General features: G+C 38.7%; 1 protein-coding gene and 1 long non-coding RNA gene across 15 annotated transcripts in view; both read left to right on the top strand.

The window, feature by feature from the left end:
* Window positions 1-22,298, top strand: part of DCAF6 (DDB1 and CUL4 associated factor 6) — a 179,441-nt gene that overhangs the window by 13,504 nt on the left and 143,639 nt on the right. The gene's annotated exons all lie outside the window — the stretch shown is intronic.
* On the top strand, window positions 10,472-19,086 carry LOC122429613. The gene is made up of 3 exons (XR_006266069.1): window positions 10,472-10,961; window positions 17,521-17,523; window positions 19,075-19,086. It is a non-coding gene; the product is annotated as an uncharacterized LOC122429613 (long non-coding RNA).

Here is a 22,298-nt window from a genome sequence, read left to right as displayed (position 1 = left end):
AGCAGTTTACCACACCACTTATTGAAGAGGGTTTTACCCTCATTGTATATACTTGCCTCCTTTATCATAGATTGATAGACTACATATGTGTGCATTCATTTCTGGGTTTTCTGTTTTGTTCCATTGTCTGTATCTGTTTTTATGCCAGTACAATACTATTATTGCATTAGCTTGTAGTATAGTTTGAAATCAAGAGTGTGATACTTTTAGCTTCTTAATAAAGATTGTTTTGATTATTTGGGATGTTTTGTGTTTCCATACAAATTTTGAAATTATTTCTTCTGTGAAAAACGCCATTTGTGTTTTGATAGTCATTGGATGAAATCTGTAACTTGCCTTGGGTAGTATAAACATTTTAATGATATTAATTCTTCCAGTTCACAAAATCAGTATAATTCCAATTGTGTCATCTTCAATTTCTTTTGTCAGTGTTTTATAGTGTTTTTGAGTCTTTTACCTCCTTAGTTATATATATTCCTAAGTGTTTTATTCTTTTTGATGCAATTGTAAATGAGATTGTCTTCTTAGTTTCTTCTTCTTTCTCTAAGAAACTAAGTTTCTTAGATAGTTCGTTGAGTATATAGGAACAATGGGTTCTGTATATTAATTTTGAGTCCTGTTACTTTATTGAATTCATTTATTCTGACAGTTTTTTGATGGCATCTTTTAAAACTTTTTTTTGTATAGTATATGTCATTAGCAAATGGTGATGGTTTTACTTCTTTCTTTTTAATTTAGATTCCTTATATTTTTCTTCTCTCATTGCTTTGTTTAGTATGTTCAGTCCTATGTTGAATAAAAATGTCGAGTGAGCATCCTTGTCTCATTCTTGACTTTAGGGGAAATGCTTTTAGGTTTCCTTTATTGAGTATGATGTTAGCTGTGAACTTGTCAGTGAAGTGGGCTTTTATTACATTGAGGTGTGTTCTCTTTATGCCCTTTTTTTTTTTTTTAAAATAATAAGTGATTATTAAATTAACTGACAGTCTTTTTCTGCATCTGTGGAGATGACCACATGATGACATGATTTTTATTCTTAAATTGGTCAATATGGTATATCCCCAATCTCCACCAGGGCCTTGCCCTCTTTCCTATCCAGGGCTGTGAACAGGGCCTGGGAAAGAGAGGAGGGTTTGATTCCTGGTATTGTCAACACTCAGAAGGTACTCAATAAATGAATGAATGGTGTGGCACTCTTGCTATGGGCAAGCCTAGAGCCTTCTTCAGCCTTAGGTGGCATGAGCTGGTCAACTTGGGACACGTGGCTTGGCCTCTCACATTGATTGATTTGCAGATATTGAATCATGCTTGCATTCCTGGTATGAACGCAACTTGAATATGGTATATGATCCTTATAATATGTTGTTGAGTTTGATGTGCTGATATTTTGTTGAGGATTTTTTGCTTTTGTGCTCATCAGTCATATGGGCCTATAATTTCCTTTTTTATTTTTGTATTGTCTTTATTAGGTTTTGGGATGAAGGTGCCGCTGGCTTCATAGAATGAATTCAGAAGTTCTTCTTTAGTTTTTTCGAATAGTTTGAGAATGATTATTAGCTCTTTTTTAAATGGTGGGAATTACCTGTCTGATCCTCAGTTCAGTTTAGTCGCTCAGTCATGTCCAACTCTTTGCGACCCCGTGAACCACAGTACGCCAGCCCACCTCATCACTGACTCCTGGAATTTACCCAAACTCATGTCCATTGAGTAGGTGATGCCATCTCACCATCTCATCCTCTGTCGTCCCCTTCTCCTGCCTTCAATCTTTCCCAACATCAGGGTCTTTTCAGAAGAGTCAGCTCTTCGCATCAGGTGGCCAAAGTATGGGAGTTTCAGCTTCAACATCAGTCCTTCCAATGAACACCCAGGATTGATTTCCTTTAGGATGGACTGACTGGATCTCCTTGCAGTCCAAGGGACTCTCAACAGTCTCCAACACCACAGTTCAAAAGCATCAATTCTTCTGCACTCAACTTTCTTTATAGTCCAACTCTCACATCCATACATGACTGCTGGAAAAACCATAGCCTTAACTAGATGGACCTTTGTTGACAAAGTAATGTCTCTGCTTTTTAATATGCTGTGTAGGTTGGTCATAAGTTTTCTCCCAAGGAGTAAGCATCTTTTAATTTCATGGCTGCAGTCACCATCTGCAGTGATTTTGGAGCCCCAAAAGATAAAGTCAGCCACTCTTCCCACAGTTTCCCCATCTATTTACTGTGAAGTGATGGGACTGGATGCCATGATCTTAGTTTTCTGAATGTTGAGCTTTAAGCCAACTTTTGTGCTCTCCTCTTTCACTTTCATCAAGAGGCTTTTTAGTTCCTCTTCCCTGTCTGCCATAAGGGTGGTGTCATCTGCATATCTGAGGTTATTGATACTTCTCCCGGCAATCTTGATTCCCACTTGTGCTTCCTCCAGCCCAGCATTTCTCATGATGTACTCTGCATATAAGTTAAATAAGCAGGGTGACAATATACAGCCTTGATATACTCCTTTTCCTATTTGGAACCAGTCTGTTGTTCCATGTCCATTTCTAACTGTTGCTTCCTGACCTGCATACAGGTTTCTCAGGAGGCAGGTCAGGTGGTCTGGTATTCCCATCTCTTTCAGAATTTTCCACAGTTTACTGTGATCCACACAGTCAAAGGCTTTGGCATAGTCAATAAAGCAGAAAGAGGTGTTTTTCTGGAACTCTGTTGCTTTTTTGATGATCCAGCAGATGTTGGCAGTTTGATCTCTGGTTCCTCTGCCTTTTCTAAAACCAGCTGGAACATCTGGAAGTTCACAGTTCATGTATTGCTGAAGCCTGGCTTGGAGAATTTTGAGCATTACTTACTAGCGTGTGAGATGAGTGCAGTTGTGTGGTAGTTTGAGCATTCTTTGGCATTGCCTTTATTTGGGATTGGAATGAAAACTGGCCTTTTCTAGTCCTGTGGCCACTGCTGAGTTTTCCAAATTTGCTCACATATTGAGTGCAGCACTTTCACATCATCTTTTAGGATTTGAAATAGCTCAGTTGGAATTCCATCACCTCCACTAGCTTTGTTTGTAGTGATACTTCCTAAGGCCCACTTGACTTCACATTCCAGGATGTCTGGCTCTAGGTGAGTGATCACACCTTCGTGATTATCTGGGTCATGAAGATCTTTTTTTGTATAATTATTTTATGTATTCTTGTCACCTCTTCTTAATATCTTCTGCTTCTGTTTGGTCCATACCATTTCTGTCCTTTGTTGTACCTATCTTTGCATGAAATGTTCCCTTGGTATCTCTAATTTTCTTGAAGAGATATCTAGTCTTTCTTATTCTATTGTTTTCCTTGATTCCTTTGCATTGATCACTGAGGATGGCTTTCTTGTGTCTCCTTGCTGTTCTTTGGAACTCTGCATTCAAATGGGTATATCTTTCCTTTTTTCCTTTGCTTTTTGCTTCTCTTCTTTTCACAGCTATTTGTAAGGCCTCCTCAGACAGCCATTTTCATTTTTGCATTTCTGTTTTTTGGGGATGGCCTTGCTCCCTGTCTCCTGTCCAATGTCACGAACCTCCGTCCATAGTTCATCAGGCACTCTGTCTGTCAGATCTAGTCCCTTAAATCTATTTCTCACTTCCACTGTATAATCATAAGGGATTTGATTTAGGACATACCTGAATGGTCTAGTGTTTTCCCCCACTTTCTTCAGTTTAAGTCTGTATTTTGCAATAAGGAGTTCATGATCTGAGCCACACTCAGCTCCTGGTCTTGTTTTTGCTGACTGTATAGAGCTTTTCCATCTTTGGCTGCAAAGAATATAATCAGTCTGATTTTGGTGTTGACCATCTGATTGATGTCCATGTGTAGAGGCTTCTTTTGTGTTGTTGGAAGAGGGTGTTCACTATGACCAGTGCGTTCTCTTGACAAAACTCTATTAGCCTTTGCCCTCCTTCATTCTGTACTCCAAGGCCAAATTTGTCTGTTATTCCAGGTATTTCTTGACTTCCTACCTTTGCATTCTAGTCCCCTATAATGAAAAGGACATCTTTTTTGGGTGTTAGTTCTAAAAGGTCTTGTAAGTCTTCATAGAACCGTTCAGCTTCTTCAGCGTTACTTGTTGGGGCATAGACTTGGATTACCATGATATTGAATGGTTTGCCTTGGAAACGAACAGAGATCATTCTGTCATTTTTGAGATTGCATCCAAGTACTATATTTCTTTTGTTGACTGTGATGGCTATTCCATTTCTTCTAAGGGATTCCTGCCCACAGTAGTAGATATAATGGTCATCTGAGTTAAATTCACCCATTCCAGTCCATTTTAGTTCGCTGATTCCTAAAATGTCGACATTCACTCTTGTCATCTCCTGTGTGACCACTTCCAATTTACCTTGATTCATGGACCTAACATTCGAGGTTCCTATGCAATATTGCTCTTTACAGCATTGGACCTTGCTTCTATCACCAGTCACATCTACAGCTGGGTGTTGTTTTTTGTCTGATCCTAGACATTTGATAATTCTTAGTTTTTTGGTTGTTGACTCAATTTCATTACTGATAATTGGTCTATTCAAGTTTTGTTTTTCTTCCTGATTCAATCTTGGGAAATTGTACATTTCTAGGAATTTTTCTGTTTCTTTTAGATTGTCCATTTTATTCCTGTATAGTTTTTCAGAGTAAACTCTTATGATCCTTTGTATTCTCCTTTTTCATTTCTGATTTTATTCATTTGTAGTGTCTCTCTTTTTTCTTGGTGCATGTAGCTAAAGGTGTGTCAGTTTGGTCTGTCTTTTCAACAAACCAGCTCTTAGTTTCATCAATCTTTTCTATTCGTTTTTTAGTCTTTATTTCATTAATTTTGTTATTTATTCGCTCTTTCTGCTAACTCTGGGTTTTGTTTGTTCTTTTCTTTAGTATCTTTTAGGTGTAAAGTTAGGCTGTGTGGAGTTTTTCTTGTTTCCTGAGTTAGGCTTGTATCATTATAAACTTACCTCTTAGAACTACTTGTGTTGAGTCCTATAAATTTCTGATCATTATGTTTCCTTTTTCATTTGTCTTCAGGTATTTTTTTATTTTCTCTTTGATTTCATCAGTTATTCCATTGGTTGGTTAGTAGCATGTTTAGCTTCCACGTATTTGTGGTGTCTGGGGTTTTTCTCTTTATAGTTGATTTCTAGTCTCATAGCACTGTGTTCAGAAAAGATGTTTGGTATGACTTCAGTCTTTTTTTAATTTATTTTTTTATTGAAGGATAATTGCTTTACAGAATTTTGTTGTTTTCTGTCAAACCTCAACATGAATCAGCCATAGGTATACATATACCCCTGCCTTTTGAACCTCCCTCCCACCTCCCTTCCCATCCTACCCCTCTAGATTGATACAGAGCCCCTGTTTGAGTTTCCTTAGCCATATAGCACATTTCCATTGGCTGTCTATTTTACATACAGTAAGGTAAGTTTCCATGTTACTCTTTCCATACATCTCACCCTCCCCTCCCCTGACCCCATGTCCACAAGTCTATTCTCTATGTCTTTCTCCATTGCTGCCTTGTAAGCAAATTCTTCAGTACCATTTTTCTAGTTTTCATATATATGCATTAGAATGCTATATTTATCTTTCTCTTTCTGACTTACTTCACTCTGTATAAGTTCTAGGTTCATCTACCTCATTAGAACTGACTCAAATTCATTTCCTTTTATGGCTGAGTAATATTCCATTGTGTGCATATACCACCACTTCTTTTATCCATTCATCTGTCAGTGTACATCTAGGTTTCTTCCATGTTCTAGCTATTGTAAATAGGGCTGCAGTGAACAATGGGATACATGTGTCTTTTTCAGTTTTGGTTTCCTCAGGATATATGCCTCCGAGGGGGATTGCTGGGTCATATGCTGCTTTTATTCCTAGTTTTTTTAAGGAATCTCCGTACCATTTTCCATAGTGGCTCTATCAATTTACATTCCCACCTACAGTGCAAGAGCGTACTCTTTTCTCCACACCCTCTCCAGCATTTATTGTTTGTAGACTTTTTCATGATGGCCATTCTGACCAGTGTGAGGTGATATCTCATTGTAGTTTTGATATGCATTTCTCTAATAATGAGCAATGTTGAGCTTCTTTTCATGTGTTTGTTAGACATCTGTATGTCTTCTTTGGAGAAATGCCCTTTTTCCTTCTTTTTGATTGGGTTGGTTGGTTTTCTGGTATTGAGTTGTATGAGCTGCTTGTATATTTTGGCAATTAATCCTTTGTCAGTTGTTTCATTTGCTATTATTTTCTCCATATTCTGAGGATTGTCTGTTCACCTTGCTTATAGGTTCCTTTGCTGTGCAAAAGTTTTTAAGTTTGATGAGGTCCCACTTGTTTACTTTTGTTTTTATTTCTGTTACTCTTGGAGGTGGGTCATAGAGGATTTTGCTTTGATTTATGTCATCGAGTGTTCTGGCTGTGTTTTTCTCTAAGAGTTTTACAGTGTCTGGTCTTACATTTAGGTCTTTAATCCATTTTGAGTTTATCTTTGTGTATGGTGTTAGGAAGTTTTCTAATTTCATTCTTTAACATGTAGCTGTCTAGTTTTCCCATTTATTGAAGAGGCTGTGTTCGCCCCATTGTATGTTCTTGCCTCCTTTGTCAAAAATAAGGTACCCATAGGGGCATGGGTTTATTTCTGGGCTTTCTATTTTGTTCCATTGGTCTTATATTTCTGTGTTTGTGCCAGTACCATACTGTATTGATGACTGTAGCTTTGAAGTATAATCTGAAGTCAGGAAGATTGATTCCTCCAGCTCCATTCTTCTTTCTCAAGACCGCATTGACTATTAGGGGTGTTTTGTGTTTCCATATGAATTGTGAAATTATTTGTTCTAGTTCTGTGAAAATGTCTTTGGTAATTTGGTAGGGATCACATTGAATCTGGAGATTGCGTTTTGTAGTATTGTCATTTTCACAATATTGATTCTTCATACCCAGGAATATGGAATCTCTCTGTTGTTTGTGTCGTCTTTGATTTCTTTCATCAGTATCTTATAATTTTCTGTGTACAGCTCTTTTGTCTCCTTAGCTAAGGTTATTCCTTGATATTTAATTCTTTTTGTTGCAGTGGTGAATGGGATTGATTCCTTAATTTCTCTTTCTGATTTTTCATTGTTAGTGTATAGAAATGCAAGTGATTTCTGTGTATTGATTTTGTATCCTGCAACTTTGCAAAATTGAGTAATTTTTCTGACTCTATCTTTAGGGTTTTCTATGTACAGTATTATGTCATCTGCAAACAGTGAGAGCTTTACTTCTTTTCCAATCTGGATTCCTTTTGTTTCTATTTCTTCTCTGATTGCTATAGCTAGGAATTCCAGAACTATGTTGAATAATAGTGGTGAAAGTGGACACCCTTGTCTTGTTCCTGATCTTAGGGGGAATGCTTTCAGTTTTCCCCATTGAGAAAAATGTTTGTAGGCTTATCATATATGGCCTTTACTATGTTGAGGTAGGTTCCTTCTATGCCCATTTTTTGAAGTGTTTTAATCATAAATGGATGCTGAGTTTTGTCAAAGGCTTTTTCTGCCTTTCTGTTGAGATTATCATATGGTTTTTATCTTTGAATTTAATATGGTGTGTTACATTGATTGATTGATTTGCATACATTGAAGAATCCTTGCATTCCTGGAATAAACCCAACTTGATCATGGTGTATGAACTTTTTGATGTGTTGCTGAATTCTGTTTGCTAAAATTTTGTTGAGAATTTTTGCATCTGTGTTCATCAGTGATATTGGCCTGTCATTTTCTTTTTTTGTATTGTCTTTGTCTGGTTTTGGTATCAGGGTGATGGTGGCCTTGTAGAATGAGTTTGGAAGTGTTCCTTCCTCTGAAGTTTTTTGAAAGAGTTTTAAAAGGATAGGCATTAGTTCTTCTCTAAATCTTTGATAGAATTCTCCTGTGAAGCCATCTGGTCCTGGGCTTTTGTTTTTTGGGAGATTTTTGATCATAGCTTCAATTTCAGTGCTTGTAATTGAATTGTTCATGATTTCTATATCTTCCTGGTTCAGTCTTGGAAGATTGAACTTTTCTAAGACTCTGTCCGTTTCTTCCAGATTATGCATTTTATTGCCATATAGTTAGTCTCTTATAGTCCTTTGTATTTCTCTATTGTCTGTTGTAACCTCTCCTTTTTAATTTCTAATTTTGTTGATTTGATTCTTCTCTTTTTTTCTTGATGAGTCTGGCCTAAGGTTTGTCAATTTTGTTTATCTTCTCAAAGAACCAGCTTTTAGTTTTACTGATCTTTACTATTGTTTCTTTCATTTCTTTCCATTTGTTTCTGCTCGGATCTTTATGATTTCTTTCCTTCTGCTAATTTTGGTGGGGGGGGGGGGGTTGTTCTTTTTCCAGTTGTTTTAGGTGTAAAGTTAGGTTATCTATTCAATGTGTTTCTTGTTTCTTGAGGTAGGATTGTATTGCTATAAACTTCCCTCTTAGAACTGCTTTTGCTGCATCCCATAGGTTTTGAGTTGTCATGTTTTCATTGTCATTTGTTTCTAGAAATTTTTTGATTTCCCTTTTGATTTCTTCAGTAACCTGTTGGTTATTTAGAAATGTATTGTTTAATCTCCATATCTTTGTGTTTGTTACAGCTTTTTTCTTGTAATTGATACCTAGTCTCATAGCATTGTGGTCGGAGAAGATGCTTGATACGATTTCAATTTTCTTATATTTACTGAGGTTTGATTTGTGACCCAAGATGTGGTCTGTCCTGGAGAATGTTCCATGTGCACTTGAGAAGAAGGTGTATTCCTTTGCATTTGGATGGAATGTCTTCAAGATATCAATGAGATCCATCTCATTTAATGTATCGTTTAAGACTTGTGTTTCCTTATTAATTTTCTGTTTTGATGCTGTGTCCATTGGTGTGACTGGTGTGTTAACGTCTCCTACTATTATTGCGTTCCTGTCAGTTTCTCCTTTTATGTCTGTTAGTGTTTGTCTTATGTATTGAAGTGCTTCTATGTTGGGTGCATAGATGTTTACAATTGTTGTGTCTTCCTCTTGGATTGATCCCTTGATCATTATGTACTGTCCTTCCTTATCTCTTGTTATCTTCTTTATTTTAAGGTCTATAATGTCTGATATGAGGATTGCTACTCCAGCTTTCTGTTGCTTCCCATTTGCATGGAATATATTTTTGTATCCTCTCACTTTCAGTCTATATGTGTGTTTAGGTCTGAAGTGGTTTTTTTGTAGACAGCATATATATGGGTCTTGTTTTTGTATCCATTCAGCCAGTCTGTGTCTTTTGGTTGAACCATTTAATCCATTTACATTTAAAGTAATTATTGATACATATATTCCTATTGTCATTTTCTTAATTGTTTGGGGTTGATTTTGTAGATCTTCCTTGTGTTTGTTGATTATATAAGTCCTTTTAACATTTGTTTTAAAGCTGTTTTGGTGGTGCTGAATTCTCATAACTGTTGCTTGTCTGAAAAGCTTTTTGTTTCTCGATGAATTTTGAATGAGATCCTTGCCGGGTACAGTAATCTTGGTTGTAGATTTTTCCCTTTCAATACTTTAAATACATCCTGCCATTCCCCCTTCTGGCCTGCAGAGTTTGTGCTGAAAGATCAGCTGTTAAACGTATGGGGTTTCCCTTGTGTGTTACTTGTTGCTTTTCCCTCACTGCTTTTAATATTCTTACTTTGTGTTTAGTCTTTTTTTGTGTGTGTGTGTGTGTTTAGTCTTAGTTTGATTAGTATGTGTCTCAGCGTGTTTCTTCTTGGGTTTATCCTGTATGGCACTGTTTTTGCCTCTCAGACTTGATTGACTATTTTGTTTTCCATGTTGGGGAGATTTTCAACTCTTCAAAAATTTTCTCATACCCTTTCTTTTTCTCTTCTTCTGGGACCCCTATAATTCGAATGTTGGTGTGTTTGATATGGTCCCAGAGGTCTCTGAGACTGTCCTTAGTACTTGTCATTCTTTTTACTTTATTCTGCTCTTCAGAAGTTATTTCCACCATTTTATGTTCCTGCTCACTGATTCTTCTTCTTCAGATATTCTGCTATAGATTCCTTCCAGAGTTTTTTTAATTTCAGTAATTGTGTTGTCTCTGTATGTTTATTCTTTAATTCTTCTAGGTGTTTGTTAATTGATTCTTGCATTTTCTCCATTTTGTTCTCACAGTTTTTGATCATCTTTACTATCATTATTCTGAATTCTTTTTGCAGGTAGTTTGCCTGTTTCCTCTTCGTTTATTTGGACCTCTGTGTTTGTAGTTTGTTCCTTCATTTGTGTAGTATTTCTCTGCCTTTTCATTTTTTTCTTTTTTAAACTTATTGTGTTTGAGGTCACCTTTTCCCAGGCTTCAAAGTTGAATTCTTTCTTCCTTTTGGTTTCTACCCTATTAAGGTTGGTCCCTGGTGGCTCAGAGCGTGAAGCGTCTGCCTACAATGCGAGAGACCCGGGTTTGATCCCTGGGTCGGGAAGATCCCCTGGAGAAGGAAATGGCAACCCACTCCAGTACTCTTGCCTGGAAAATCCCATGGACTGAGAAGCCTGGTAGGCTACAGTCCATGGGGTCGGAAAGAGTCAGACACAACTGAGCGACTTCACTTTCACTTTCAAGGTTGGTCCGCTGGTTTGTGTAAACTTTGTATAGGGTGAGATTTGTGCTGAGTTTTTTTGTTTGTTTTTCCTCTTATGGGCAAGGCTGAATGAGGTGATAATCCTGTCTGCTGATGGTTGGGTTTGTATTTTTGTTTGGTTTGTTGTTTAGATGAGGCATCCTGCACAGGGTGCTACTGGTGGTTGGGTGATGCCCAGTCTTGTATTCAAGTGGCTTCCTTTGTGAAACTTCTCACTATTTGATGCTCCCTAGTATTAGTTCTCTGGTAGTCTAGGCTCTTGGAGTCAGTACTCCCACTCCAAAGTCTCAGGGCTTGATCTCTGGTCAGGAACGAAGATTCCACAAGTGGTTTGTTAGGGCATTAAGTGAGGTTAAAACGAATACCCAAAAACGAGATACCAAAGATGAACCCCAGACAAATGGTTGTTATAAAATCAGGCAAATAATAATTAAAATAATGGAATATACATGTATACCCATAAGCAAAGTGAAGACAGTCCAACTAAAATAAAGTACACAGTAGATTGAGCTGGCGAACAAAGGAAATAAAAAATTATATTTACCAGTTAAGAGCAAGACTAACTAAAGCACATACCAGAAAACAAAACTAAAGCAAGGTGCCAAGTGGGGAATAAAGTAGTGGGAACAAAACTAAAAAATATGTTGAGAGGAAAGAAAAGAAAGAAAGAATAGTTAAATAGAGGTAGATGAAGAAGATTTGTATACATTAAAGATTAACTGCAAGGAGAAAAGAACAGTAGGAAAAGCAAACGAAGGAGTAAATGTAGAAAAATTAATAATAGGTTTAAGAAATTAAAAATTAAAGAGAAAAAAAAAAGGAAAACTCCACAAAACTGCAAAAGCCCAACATTTAGGTTTATTACAATAATAAAAAATGTAACTGAGGAAGAAAAAAAAAGCTCAAAAGCTTAATTAGATTTCATAGTGCCAACAACACCGACAACTACAACAGAGGGGTATAAGGACAAAGAACAAAAATCAAAAAGAAATCTATAGAACAAGTCAAAGCATAAGAATAATAAATGTTTTTCTTGAGTGACTGCTGTCAGAGTCCTTTGCCTCGCTGGGAGTCACAGTCCACCTCACCTCCCTAGGATGCCCTCCAACACTGTGTTGATCTCTGGACCTGCTGTGGGGACAGCTCAGATTCTAATCTGGACCTACTCCTGTGTGTTCTTGCCTCCAATGTCCACAGTTATCAGAACTAGTGCATTTTCTTTTGTGGGAGCTCTTACTGTTTTTTTTTTTTTTAATTTTTTTTAATTATTTTTTTTATTATTTTTTTTTTACTGTTTTTTTTATATATTCCATAGACACAGAGCCTGCCTAGTTGATCGTGTGGATGTAATCTGCAGCTTGTACAGCTGGTGGGAAGGTTTCGGGTCTTCTTCCTTAGCCACACTGCGCCTGGGTTTCAACTGTGGTTTTATTTCCTCCTCTGCATGTGTGTCGTCCACTGGGGTTTGCTCGTGGGGCTGCCCTGGAGGACTTGGGTCTGCCCCAGTGAGGGCCAGGTGTGGAGGTGGTGCAGCTGCTTGGGTTGCAGGGGTTCTGGTAGCACCAGGTACTCAGGGGGGTTGACGGCTAGGGTGGTAGGAAGTATAGTGCTCTAGAAGGGTATGGCGACCAGTATTGCCCAGTACACTCCAGTGTTCTTGCCTGGACAACCGCCTTGACAGAGAAGCCTGGCAGGCCACAGTCTGCCAGGTAGCAAAGAGTTGGAAATGACCGAAGCGACCCTGCATGTGTAGACGCAAGATTTTTCTTGCCTGTGGCAGCTCTGCCCCAGTGAGAGTTGAGCATGAAGATAGTGCAGCTGCTTGGCTTGCGGGGACCCTGGCAGTGCAAAGTGGACTGCCCCAGCCACAGGAGTTATGGCCCTATCAGAGTCTCTTTTTGAACCTCTTGTAGCTGGCAATCAGAAGGCCTCTTTGGCCAGTCTTCCTTTGTAGCTCCGCCCAGTCAGGCACTCAAAGGGCTCTCTTGCTTGGGGTGCTTCTCTGCTGTTCGGGGCATCAGGCGCATAGACGGCCCCCCTGGCTGGAGTCCTGCTCTGTAGACTGGCGTGTCGGGCACTTAAAGGGGCACTGTGGGCGAGCTCCTGCTCTGTAGTTCAGCGCGTCAGGCGTTTGGTGGGCCAGTCTCTCTATTGTTCAGCTGCCGATGCTGGCCTCTGGGGAGAGAGAGGCTGTGGCTGGTTCCACCCCTTAGGCATGACTCAGCAGTACTGCCTTGCTTCCATGGCTGCCCAGCTTTCCTCCACAGGCATTTCCCACCACAGTCTCCTCCCTCACATACCCTTGATACTTCTTTCTGCAGTCTCTCTGCAACCCTTGCCCTGGGATTGCTCCATAGTCCCTAAACTACAGCTTCCAGCTGCTGCACCTTCCTGGGGACCTGCGTCGGTATCCAGGGTATGTATAGCTGCGGCAAGGACTGTCTGATTCTCATCCCACTTAGGCTGCCACAGATCAGCTTCTTCACTCTCAGACTTAAATGTTTCTCCTCTGACTCAGACAGTTGCTCCAATGTGGGGATTGGACCCCTGCTTCAGTTCCCCCATCCACCGAGGGCAGGTCCAGTCCTGCTAACACTCCTATTTTTCCCCCTCGTTCCTTCATCCTACCAAGTTTTGCATGGCTGTGTATATTCTTTCCCGCTGGTCAGGTACTCCTGTCTGCTCTCAGCTGGTGTTCCGCATGCACTTCTGTGTCTGAAGGTGTATTCCTGATGTATCCGTGGAGAGAGATGTTCTCCACCGTCCACCTACTCCTCCACTCTCTTGTTCTCAACAGCTGATTTCAGTCTTAAGAAGATTTATAGTGACTTGCTTTGTCACCCAGCTTATGATCTGTCCTTGAGATATTCCTTGTGCACTTGAGAAGAATGTGTATTCTGCTTTTGAATAACAGGGACAGCAGAGGTTGAGAAGGTTGGATGGCGTCACCTACTCAATGCTGCAGTGTATGGGGTCACAACGAGTTGCGCACAACTGGGCCACTGAACTGAACTGATGGACAGAATAGTTTTTTTCTTATTTGGGAGTTACATAAAGTATTTTTTAATCAAGGCATATTTGTGTGAGAATATTGTCGTGTTTTCTGCTGTGTATCAGTGTGAGTCAGCCATGGGTATGCGTAGTCCCCGTCCTCTTGAGCCTCCCTCCCACCTCCCACTGCACCCCACCCCCCAGGTTGTCACGGAGCACAGACTTGAACTCCCTGAGGCACACCGCAGAGTCCCACTGGCTGGCTGTTTTACGTGCGGTAATGTGTGTGTTTCCATGCTGCTTTCTTTACTCGTCCCACCCTCTCCTTTCCCTTTTCCTGCCGTGTCCTTAAGTCTGTTCTCCACGTCTGCTTCTCCATCGCTGCCATGCAGATAGGTTCATCAGTACAATCTTTCTAGATTCTGTATGTATATATATGTATTAATACCCAAGATTTGGTTTTCTCTTTCTGACTTTAGTATGTATAGTGGGCTCGAGGTTCATCCACCTTATTAGAACTGACTCAGATGCATTCATTTTTATGACTGAATAATATTCCATTGTATATATATATAGTACAACTTTTTTTTTTATCCATCTGTCAATGGACATGTAGCTTGCTTCCATGTCTTGGCTAATGTAAATAGTGCTGCAATGAACATTGGGTTACATGTGTCTTTTTCTATTATGGTCTTCTCGTGATAAATGCCCAGTACTGGCATGATGTATTGTTTTAAGGCCAGTGTTTCCTTATTGATTTTCTGTCTGGATGATCCATCCATTGGTGTAAGTGGAGTGTTAAAGTTCCCTAGTATTATTATGTTACTGTCAGTTGATCTCTGTTAATATTTGTGTTATGTATGTATGTGCTCCTATGTTAGGTGCATATATATTTACAATTATTATATTTTTTTCTTTTGTCTCTTTTGGCTGTATCATGCAGCTTGTGGGACCCCTACCAGGGACTGAACTTGGGCTTCAGCAGTGAAAACCCCACGAACTAACCACTGGAGAACCAAGGAATTCCCTATATCTTTTTTGATCGATCATTTTATCATTATGTAATTTCCTTCTTTGTCTCTTGCTACAGTCTTTGTTATAAAGTCTGATTTCTCTGATATAAGTATTGCTACCCCAACTTTCTTTTTGTTTTCATTTGTGTCGAATACTTTTTCCATTCTCTCACTTTCAGTCTTTTTGTATCTTTCATCCTGAAGTGAGTCTCTTGTGGACAGCATTTTTATGGGTCTTATTTTTTTCATCCATTCAGCTATTCTTTGTCTTTAATTAAAGTGTTTAGTCTATTTACATTGAAAGCAATTCTTGATAAATTTGCACTTATTGCAGTTTTGTTAATTGTTTTGAGGTTTTTGTAGTTGTATTCTTCTTTTGCTCTCTTATGAGTTGTTGACCGTCCTTAGTGTTCAGTGTCAGTTTTTTTGATATGTATGTGTGTGTATGCTCAGTCATGTTCAACTCTTTGTGACCTTATGTATGGTAGCCCACCAGGCTCTTCTGTCCATGGGACTTTCCAGGAAAGAAATGGAGTGGATTGCTATTTGCATCTCTACGGGATCTTCGTGATCCAAGGATTGAACCTGTGTCTCCTGAGTCTCCTGCAGTGGCAGGCAGATTCTTTACCACTGAGCCACCTGAGAAGCCCTTTTTTGGTATATGTATGTTTTATAGATTTTTTTGGTTTTTGGCTACTATGAAGTTTATATAAAGCACCTTTATATGTGTGTGCTTATTTTAAGTTGATGATTTTAAGTTCAAATGCATTCTAATAACCCTGAATTTTTACTTCTTCCCTCATTTTTTTTTTTTTTTTCCTTTTGACTGTGCTGGGTCTTCGTTGCTGCTTGCAGGCTTTCTCTCATTGTGGCAAGAGGGGGCTACTCTAGATTATGGCATGTAGGCCTCTCATTGTGGTAGCTTCTTATTTTGCAGAGCACGGGCTCTAGGTGCGTGAGCTTCAGTAATGGTGGTGCCTGGGTGCAGTAGTTGTGGTGTGCTGGCTTTGTTGCTCCATGGCTTGTGGGATCTTCAAGGACCAGGGATTGAACCTGTGTCCCCTCCTTTGACAGGTGGATCTTAACTACTGGACCACCAGGGAAGTCCCTTGTTTAATGTTTTTGACGTCATATTTTACATTTTTTGTTTTGTATTTCTCTTGATTACTTACTGTTGATATAGATGATTTTACTACCTTTGTCATTTAACATTCCTACTAGCTTTATAAGTGGTTGATCTGTTACCTTTACTGTATATTTGCCTTTACTGGTGAAATTTTTTATTTCATAATTTTCATTTTTCTAGTTTTAATCTTTTCTTTTTTTGCTTAAATACTTTCAAATTTTACTGTAAAGCTAGTTTACTTGTGCTGAATTCTTCTAGCTTTTATTTGTAAAATGAACTCGTCATCAAATCTGAATGCCTTGCTGGATAGAGTATTTTTGGCTGTAGGTTTTTTCCCTTTGATCACTTAAAATATATCATACCACTCCCTTTTGAACTGCAAAGCTTTTGTTAAGAAGTGATCTAGTAGTCTTTTGGGAGTTTCCTTGTAGGTAACTGATTGTTTTTCCTTTTAAATTGCTTGGAAGATTGTTTTTCTTTTAGTTTTGCCTTTTTCATTATATTTTGTCTCAGTGTGGATGTTTTTGGGATAATCAGTTTTGTGACCTGGATGTCTTTTGTTTTCACCCAGGTTAGGGAAGTTTAGGCAGGTTAGGGCTTCCCAGCGGAGGAGGCAATGGCACCCCACTCCAGTACTCTTGCCTGGAAAATCCCATGGATGGAGGAGCCTGGTAGGCTGCAGTCCATGGGGTCGCGAAGAGTTGGACATGACTGAGCAACTTCACTTTCACTTTTCACTTCCATGCATTGGAGAAGGAAATGGCAAACCCACTCCAGTCTTGTCTGGAGAATCCCAGGGACGGGGGAGCCCGGTGGGCTGCTGTCTGTGGGGTCACACAGAGTTGGACACGACTGAAGCAACTTAGCAGCAGCAGCAGCAGGGCTTCCCAGATGGTGCTAGTGGTAAAGAACCCACCTGCCACTGCAGGAAATATAAGAGACTTGAGTTTGATCCCTGGGTTGGGAAGATCTGCTGGAGGAGGGCATGGCCATGCACTCCAGTATGCTTGCCTGGAGAATCCACGGATAGAGGAGCCTGGCGGGCTACAGTCCTTAGGGTCACACAGAGTCAGACACGACTGATAAGACTTAGCACACATGCACAGGAAAGTTTTCAGTGATTATTTCTTCAGATAAGTCCTGTGTCCTTTTTTCTCTTCTTTTCCTGGAACTTCCATAATGTGAATTTTCGTGTGCTTGATGTTGTTTCCAAAGTCTTTCTTTTTTTTTTTGTTTCTTTGACCATACCTTACAGCATATAGGATCTTAGTACTTTGACCAGGAATCAGACCCATGTACCCTGAAGTGGAAGCTCAGAATCTTGACCACTGGACTATGAAGGAAAATCCTGAGATGAAGATTGTTTTTTTCCTTTTTCTGTTCAGCTTGTGTGATTTCCACTACTCAATCATCCAGTTTGCTGATTCTTTTCTCTCTGCCATCTTATTTACTTCTAGTGTAGTTTTAATTTCAGCTTTTGTATTCTTCAGCTTTGTTTGGTTCTTCTTTATATTTTCTAAATCTTTAGTAAACTATTCACTGTGTTCTTTCTTCCCCCAAGTTCACTGAGCATCCTTTTGAGCATTATCTTGAACTCTGTCAGATAAATTGCTTGTCTCCAATTTAGTTTTTCTTCTGAGATTTTTATTTTGTTCTTTCAGTTGAAACCTCTGTCCTCTCATTTTGCCTAATTATCTGTTTCTATTTCTGTGTATTAGATAGGCCCATTGTATTTCCTGATGTTGGATAAGTGGCCTAATATAGTAGTTATCTTGGTGAGTCAGTAAGTACGTTCCTCTCAGGTTGGTAGAATTGTATCATCTTGGGGTATCCCTTGTGTGAACTACATGGGGCCTGTTGATGTAGTTGAGGTTGACTGCTGTGGCAGTCTGGTACATGGGGCCAGCTTGCAGGCTTTTCATAGTACAGAGGCTTCCAGCTGTTTGTGGCTGGGGTCAGGTCATGGTATGGCTGGTTGTGCAGTGAAGGAATCCTGGGTCTGGTTCTTGCCTGCTGGCAGGTAAGACCAGGTCCTAAGGCAGCTGGTTGTTGGTGCTTGGAGGAGTCCTGCTGTCTTGATATTTTCAGTGGCATGTCTTTTCATGTCTCTTGCTCACTTTCTGTTTGGATTATTATTTTCTTCACTGTTATGTTTTGAGACTTATTTACATACTTTAGGTACTAGTCCTTTGTCGGATATGCCATTGGCAAATATTTTCTCCCAACATGTAGTTGTCTTTTTCTTCTCTTAAGAGTCTTTTGCAGAGTAAAGGTTTTTAACTTTGATGAGGTTCGATTTATCAGTGTTTTTCTTTTATGGCCTTTGCTTTTGGTATCATTTTAAAAAACTCTTAACTTAGCCCCAGGTCCTAATGATCACCTCCTGTGTGTTTTCTCTGAAGTTTTATAATCTTACATTTTTACATTTAATTTCAGGATCCATTGTGTTGTCACATTATTGACTGGGGGATTTTTGCAGAAACTAACTCCTGTGGCTGGATATTTGTTATATAAGTGAATATTGAACATTTCAGTTCAATACTTTCAAGTAACAAAAGATAAATTAATATGTTTCTTGTCAATGATATGTGAATTTTTGTAAGAGGTATGTGATTTAACTTGAAGTTCATTTTCGTGCTTGTGAATGTCCACTTGCTCTAGCACTATTTAAAAAACTGTCTCTGTTGAATTCCTATTTGTGTGTGTCTAATCTGTGTTATCTATTCTCTTTCATTGGTACGTGTGTCTATCTCTCTGTAAATATCATACTGTTTGCTTATTGTAGCTATATAGTAAGTTTTTTTTTTTTTTTTTTTTATAGTAAGTTTTTACATCAGGTTGAATGATGTTTCCCCCTTCAATTCTTCTTTTTCAAAATTATTTTAGCTCTTCTAGGTCTTTTGCCTTTTTATGTGAATTTTATAGTAAGGTTGTCTTTATCTCCAAAATACCTTGTTGGAATTTTGATAGGAATTGCATTGGGCTTACATATCAGTTTGGAAAGAACTGACATCTTGACTGTGTTGAGTCTTCTGATCCATAGACACAGTATATTGCTACATTTATTTAGTTCTTTGGTTTCCTTCATCAGCATTTTGTATTGGATTGGCCTACAAGTTTATTTGAACTTTTTGGCCAACTCAGTAATTATTAGGATACAGATCCTCAGCAAAATTTGTTATACTTATGTCTAAATGTTTAATTTTCTTTTAATTAAGAGCAGTTTTAAGTGTATTGTGTTAAAGTTCAACTTCTGCCCATTCATTATTAGTGTATAACAGTATGTTTTTCTTTTTTGGTATGTGTTGGTCTTATATCCTGTAATCTTGCTCAGTTCAGTTCAGTTACTCAGTCCTGTCCGACTCTTTGCGACCCCTTGGACTGCAGCACGCCAACTCTATCACCAACTCCCAGAGCTTGCTCAAATTCATGTCCACTGAGTCGGTGATGGCATCCAACCATCTCATTCTCTGTTGTCCCCTTCTCCTCCTGCCTCCGATCTTTCCCAGCATCAGGGTCTTTTGCAGTGACTTAGCTCTTTGCATCAGGTGGCCAAAGTATTGGAGTTTCAGCTTCAACATCAGTCCTTCCAATGAACACTCAGGACTGATCTCCTTTAGGATGGACTGGTTGGATCTCCTTGCTGTCCCAAGTGACTCTCAAGAGTCTTCTCCAACACCACAATTTAAAAGCATCAATTCTTCGGCGCTCAGCGTTCTTTATAGTCCAACTCAGAGCCATACCTGACTACTGGAAAAACCATAGCTTTGACTAGATGGACCTTTATTGGCAAAGTAATGTCCCTGCTTTGTCTAGGTTGGTTATAGCTTTTCTTCCAGGGAGCAAGTGTCTTTTAATTTCGTGGCTGCAGTCACCATCTGCAGTGATTCTGGAGCCCAAGAAAATAAACTCTATCACTGTTTCCATTGTTTGCCTATCTATTTGCCATGAAGTGATGGGACTGGATGCCATGACCTTAGTTTTTTGAATGTTGAGTTTTAAGCCAGCTTTTTCGTTCTCCTCTTTCACTTTCGTTAAGAGGCTCTTTAGTTCTTCTTCACTTTGTGCCGTAACGGTAGTGTCATCTGCATGTCTGAGGTTATTGATATTTCTCCCAGCAGTCTTGATTCCAGCTCGTGCTTCATCCGGTCTGGCATTTCACATGATGTACTCTGTATATACATCTTTTGAGGTTTTGAGGTATATACCAGGAGATTTTTTACATGGAAAATTATATCATCTTTCAGTAGGGACTCTCTTATTTCTTACTTTCCAAAGTATGTACCTTTCTTTTTCTTTCTTACATTATCTCTATCTCTAAAACTTCCAGGAACATGTTTAATAGTAATGGTGAAAGTGAAACTTCTTTGTATTGTCTTGATCTTAAATGGGAAGCATTCAGTCTTTCACTATTAAATATAAGTTTTAGGTCTTTTACTGGTGCTTATTATCAGATTGAGGAAGTTTCCCTCTGTTGCTAGTTTGCTGAAAGTGTTAATCATAAATGAGTTCAATCAAAGAAGCAGAATTACTTGGAGAGTAATATTCCATTGTACCACATTTTCTCTATCCATTCATCTGTTGATGGACATTTAGGTTGCTTCCATGTCTTGACTATTGTAAACATTGGTGCAGTGAACATTGGGGTGCATGTATCATTTCAGATCATGTTTTTCTCTGGCTCTATGCCCAGAAATTGGATTGCAGGGTCATATGGTAGCTCTATTTTTAGTTTTTTAAGGAACCTCCCTTCTTTTCTGAACTGATTTACGTTCCTACCAGTAGTGTAGGAGGGTTCCCTTTAGGAGAGAACTATTCTTAAGTGTCTGTAGTAGATCAGACATATCTATGAGTTTTGCATATGCTGATTAATTTGCTTATGACAATAAGCCTATGAAGTTGATGGTATTATTCCCATCAAATATAAAATTTTTACAAATATAGTACTAAGGCCCTGAGTTGTTAAGTTTTGCCCCATATACATGTGTAATGATCCAAGTTAGATATTTAAGCCTAACATTTCTTGTCCCAAGCAACTCATGGTCTAATAACAGGGATAGGTACGTGAATAAATGAGTTACAAAACAGTTTAGTAAGTTACAAAACCATTAAATATGAGCAGTATTGCAATGAAAGATGTTCAGCTTTTTGAGAGGAAACATGTTAAAGAGCAAAATAAGTATTATGATCCTATTATTTTACTCACTGATTCAGAAAACCTATGTTCAGTTTCTACATTGTCTTAGGCACTCTTCTAGGCATTTAGGATACTTCAGTCAACAAAAGAGTGTTCCTTTTTTTTTTTAATGCAGCTTACAATCTATCATATAGAATAGAATGTAAAAGAGATGGAATTAAATGAGGCAGCTTGGGCTCCAGAAACACTTGAATAGAAAGCCACAATGGTAGGTACATTGATCCATAATAAATATGTAATAGTTGGGAGACAGTTCTCCACGTCTCCTTTGTATTTCTGTACATCTTTTGAGCAGAGGCACTGGCTTCTTTGCTCTGGACTGTCTTTACAAGAACTTTTTTTTTTTTTTGAAGAGAACAGCCTTGGGAGATAGAGCATTCAGTATCTGTGTGAAGCAGAAGGCAGATTTGTTTATTGTCCAGAATAATAAAGATAATGTCTTTTGGGACAAAGGTTAGGTAGATTTGCTTGATATGAGATTTGGGTTCCCTCAGTTCAGGGTACTCCAGCTGTGGTTCGGAGCCATTGCACGTGCAGTATCCCCCAGGCCCCTCTCTACATTGCCCTGTGGGAGTTGGACAAGAGGAACCATTGATCCTGAAGCTCATTCTGCTAGAGTAGCATGGTGCTTTGCCTCTGACTGGAGTCTTGTGTCTTCTGCTAGCATCCGTAAGATGGTGGCAGGTAACTTGTTAGCTTACAGCTAGGCCAAGTTCTTGATAATAGGTAATAATTTATTTTTGTTTTAATTTGAGAAGACTTAGTTTTTTAACTTATAGTTCTTATTTTGTCCTAGGTTTCAGCTTCTGTTTCTTGGTGTAATGCATTTAATTATCAGAAGAGTTGAGGAGGTTTATACTAGGTTGTTCTCAAAGCCCTTTTTATGGAATGTGTGGACAGTAGTCATTTTGAGCTCCTAAGTCACATACAAAAATATCATTCGGGAGCTGTCTTGTCTCAGGGCATGTTTTTATGTACAGGCTCATATATGAGAGCTCTTGCTCAAATTACTCACTTTGTGTTCTGTTCTCTCATGTTGCACTGCCATTTCCTCTAGTTGGAAATGGCTAGAGCCATGTTTTCAAACCCAGATGTTTAGAAATTTAGAAAAAAGTTTTTAATACTTTTTTCTTAGCATTTTAATGAATTTTAGTTACCATCATGTTAATTTGAATACTTTATTTCTGAACTCTTAATTTGCAGCTCATTAAGATTACCACAGAAGCTGACAGCCAAAGGAAAGATTTCTAAAAATTTTATCTGTTTACCACAGTTAGCATTTTTTTAAGACATTTTTGGGGACAGATTTGGATAAGGGAAAACAGTAACTATGAAGCAGCGAGCCAGTGGAAAGAGACAGT

This window comes from Cervus canadensis, chromosome 2 (assembly GCF_019320065.1).
Source record: "Cervus canadensis isolate Bull #8, Minnesota chromosome 2, ASM1932006v1, whole genome shotgun sequence".
Taxonomy (NCBI): Eukaryota; Metazoa; Chordata; class Mammalia; order Artiodactyla; family Cervidae; genus Cervus; species Cervus canadensis.
The sequence above is the reverse complement of the archived record's forward strand: the minus strand, read 5'-3'. Positions and strand labels throughout refer to the sequence as shown.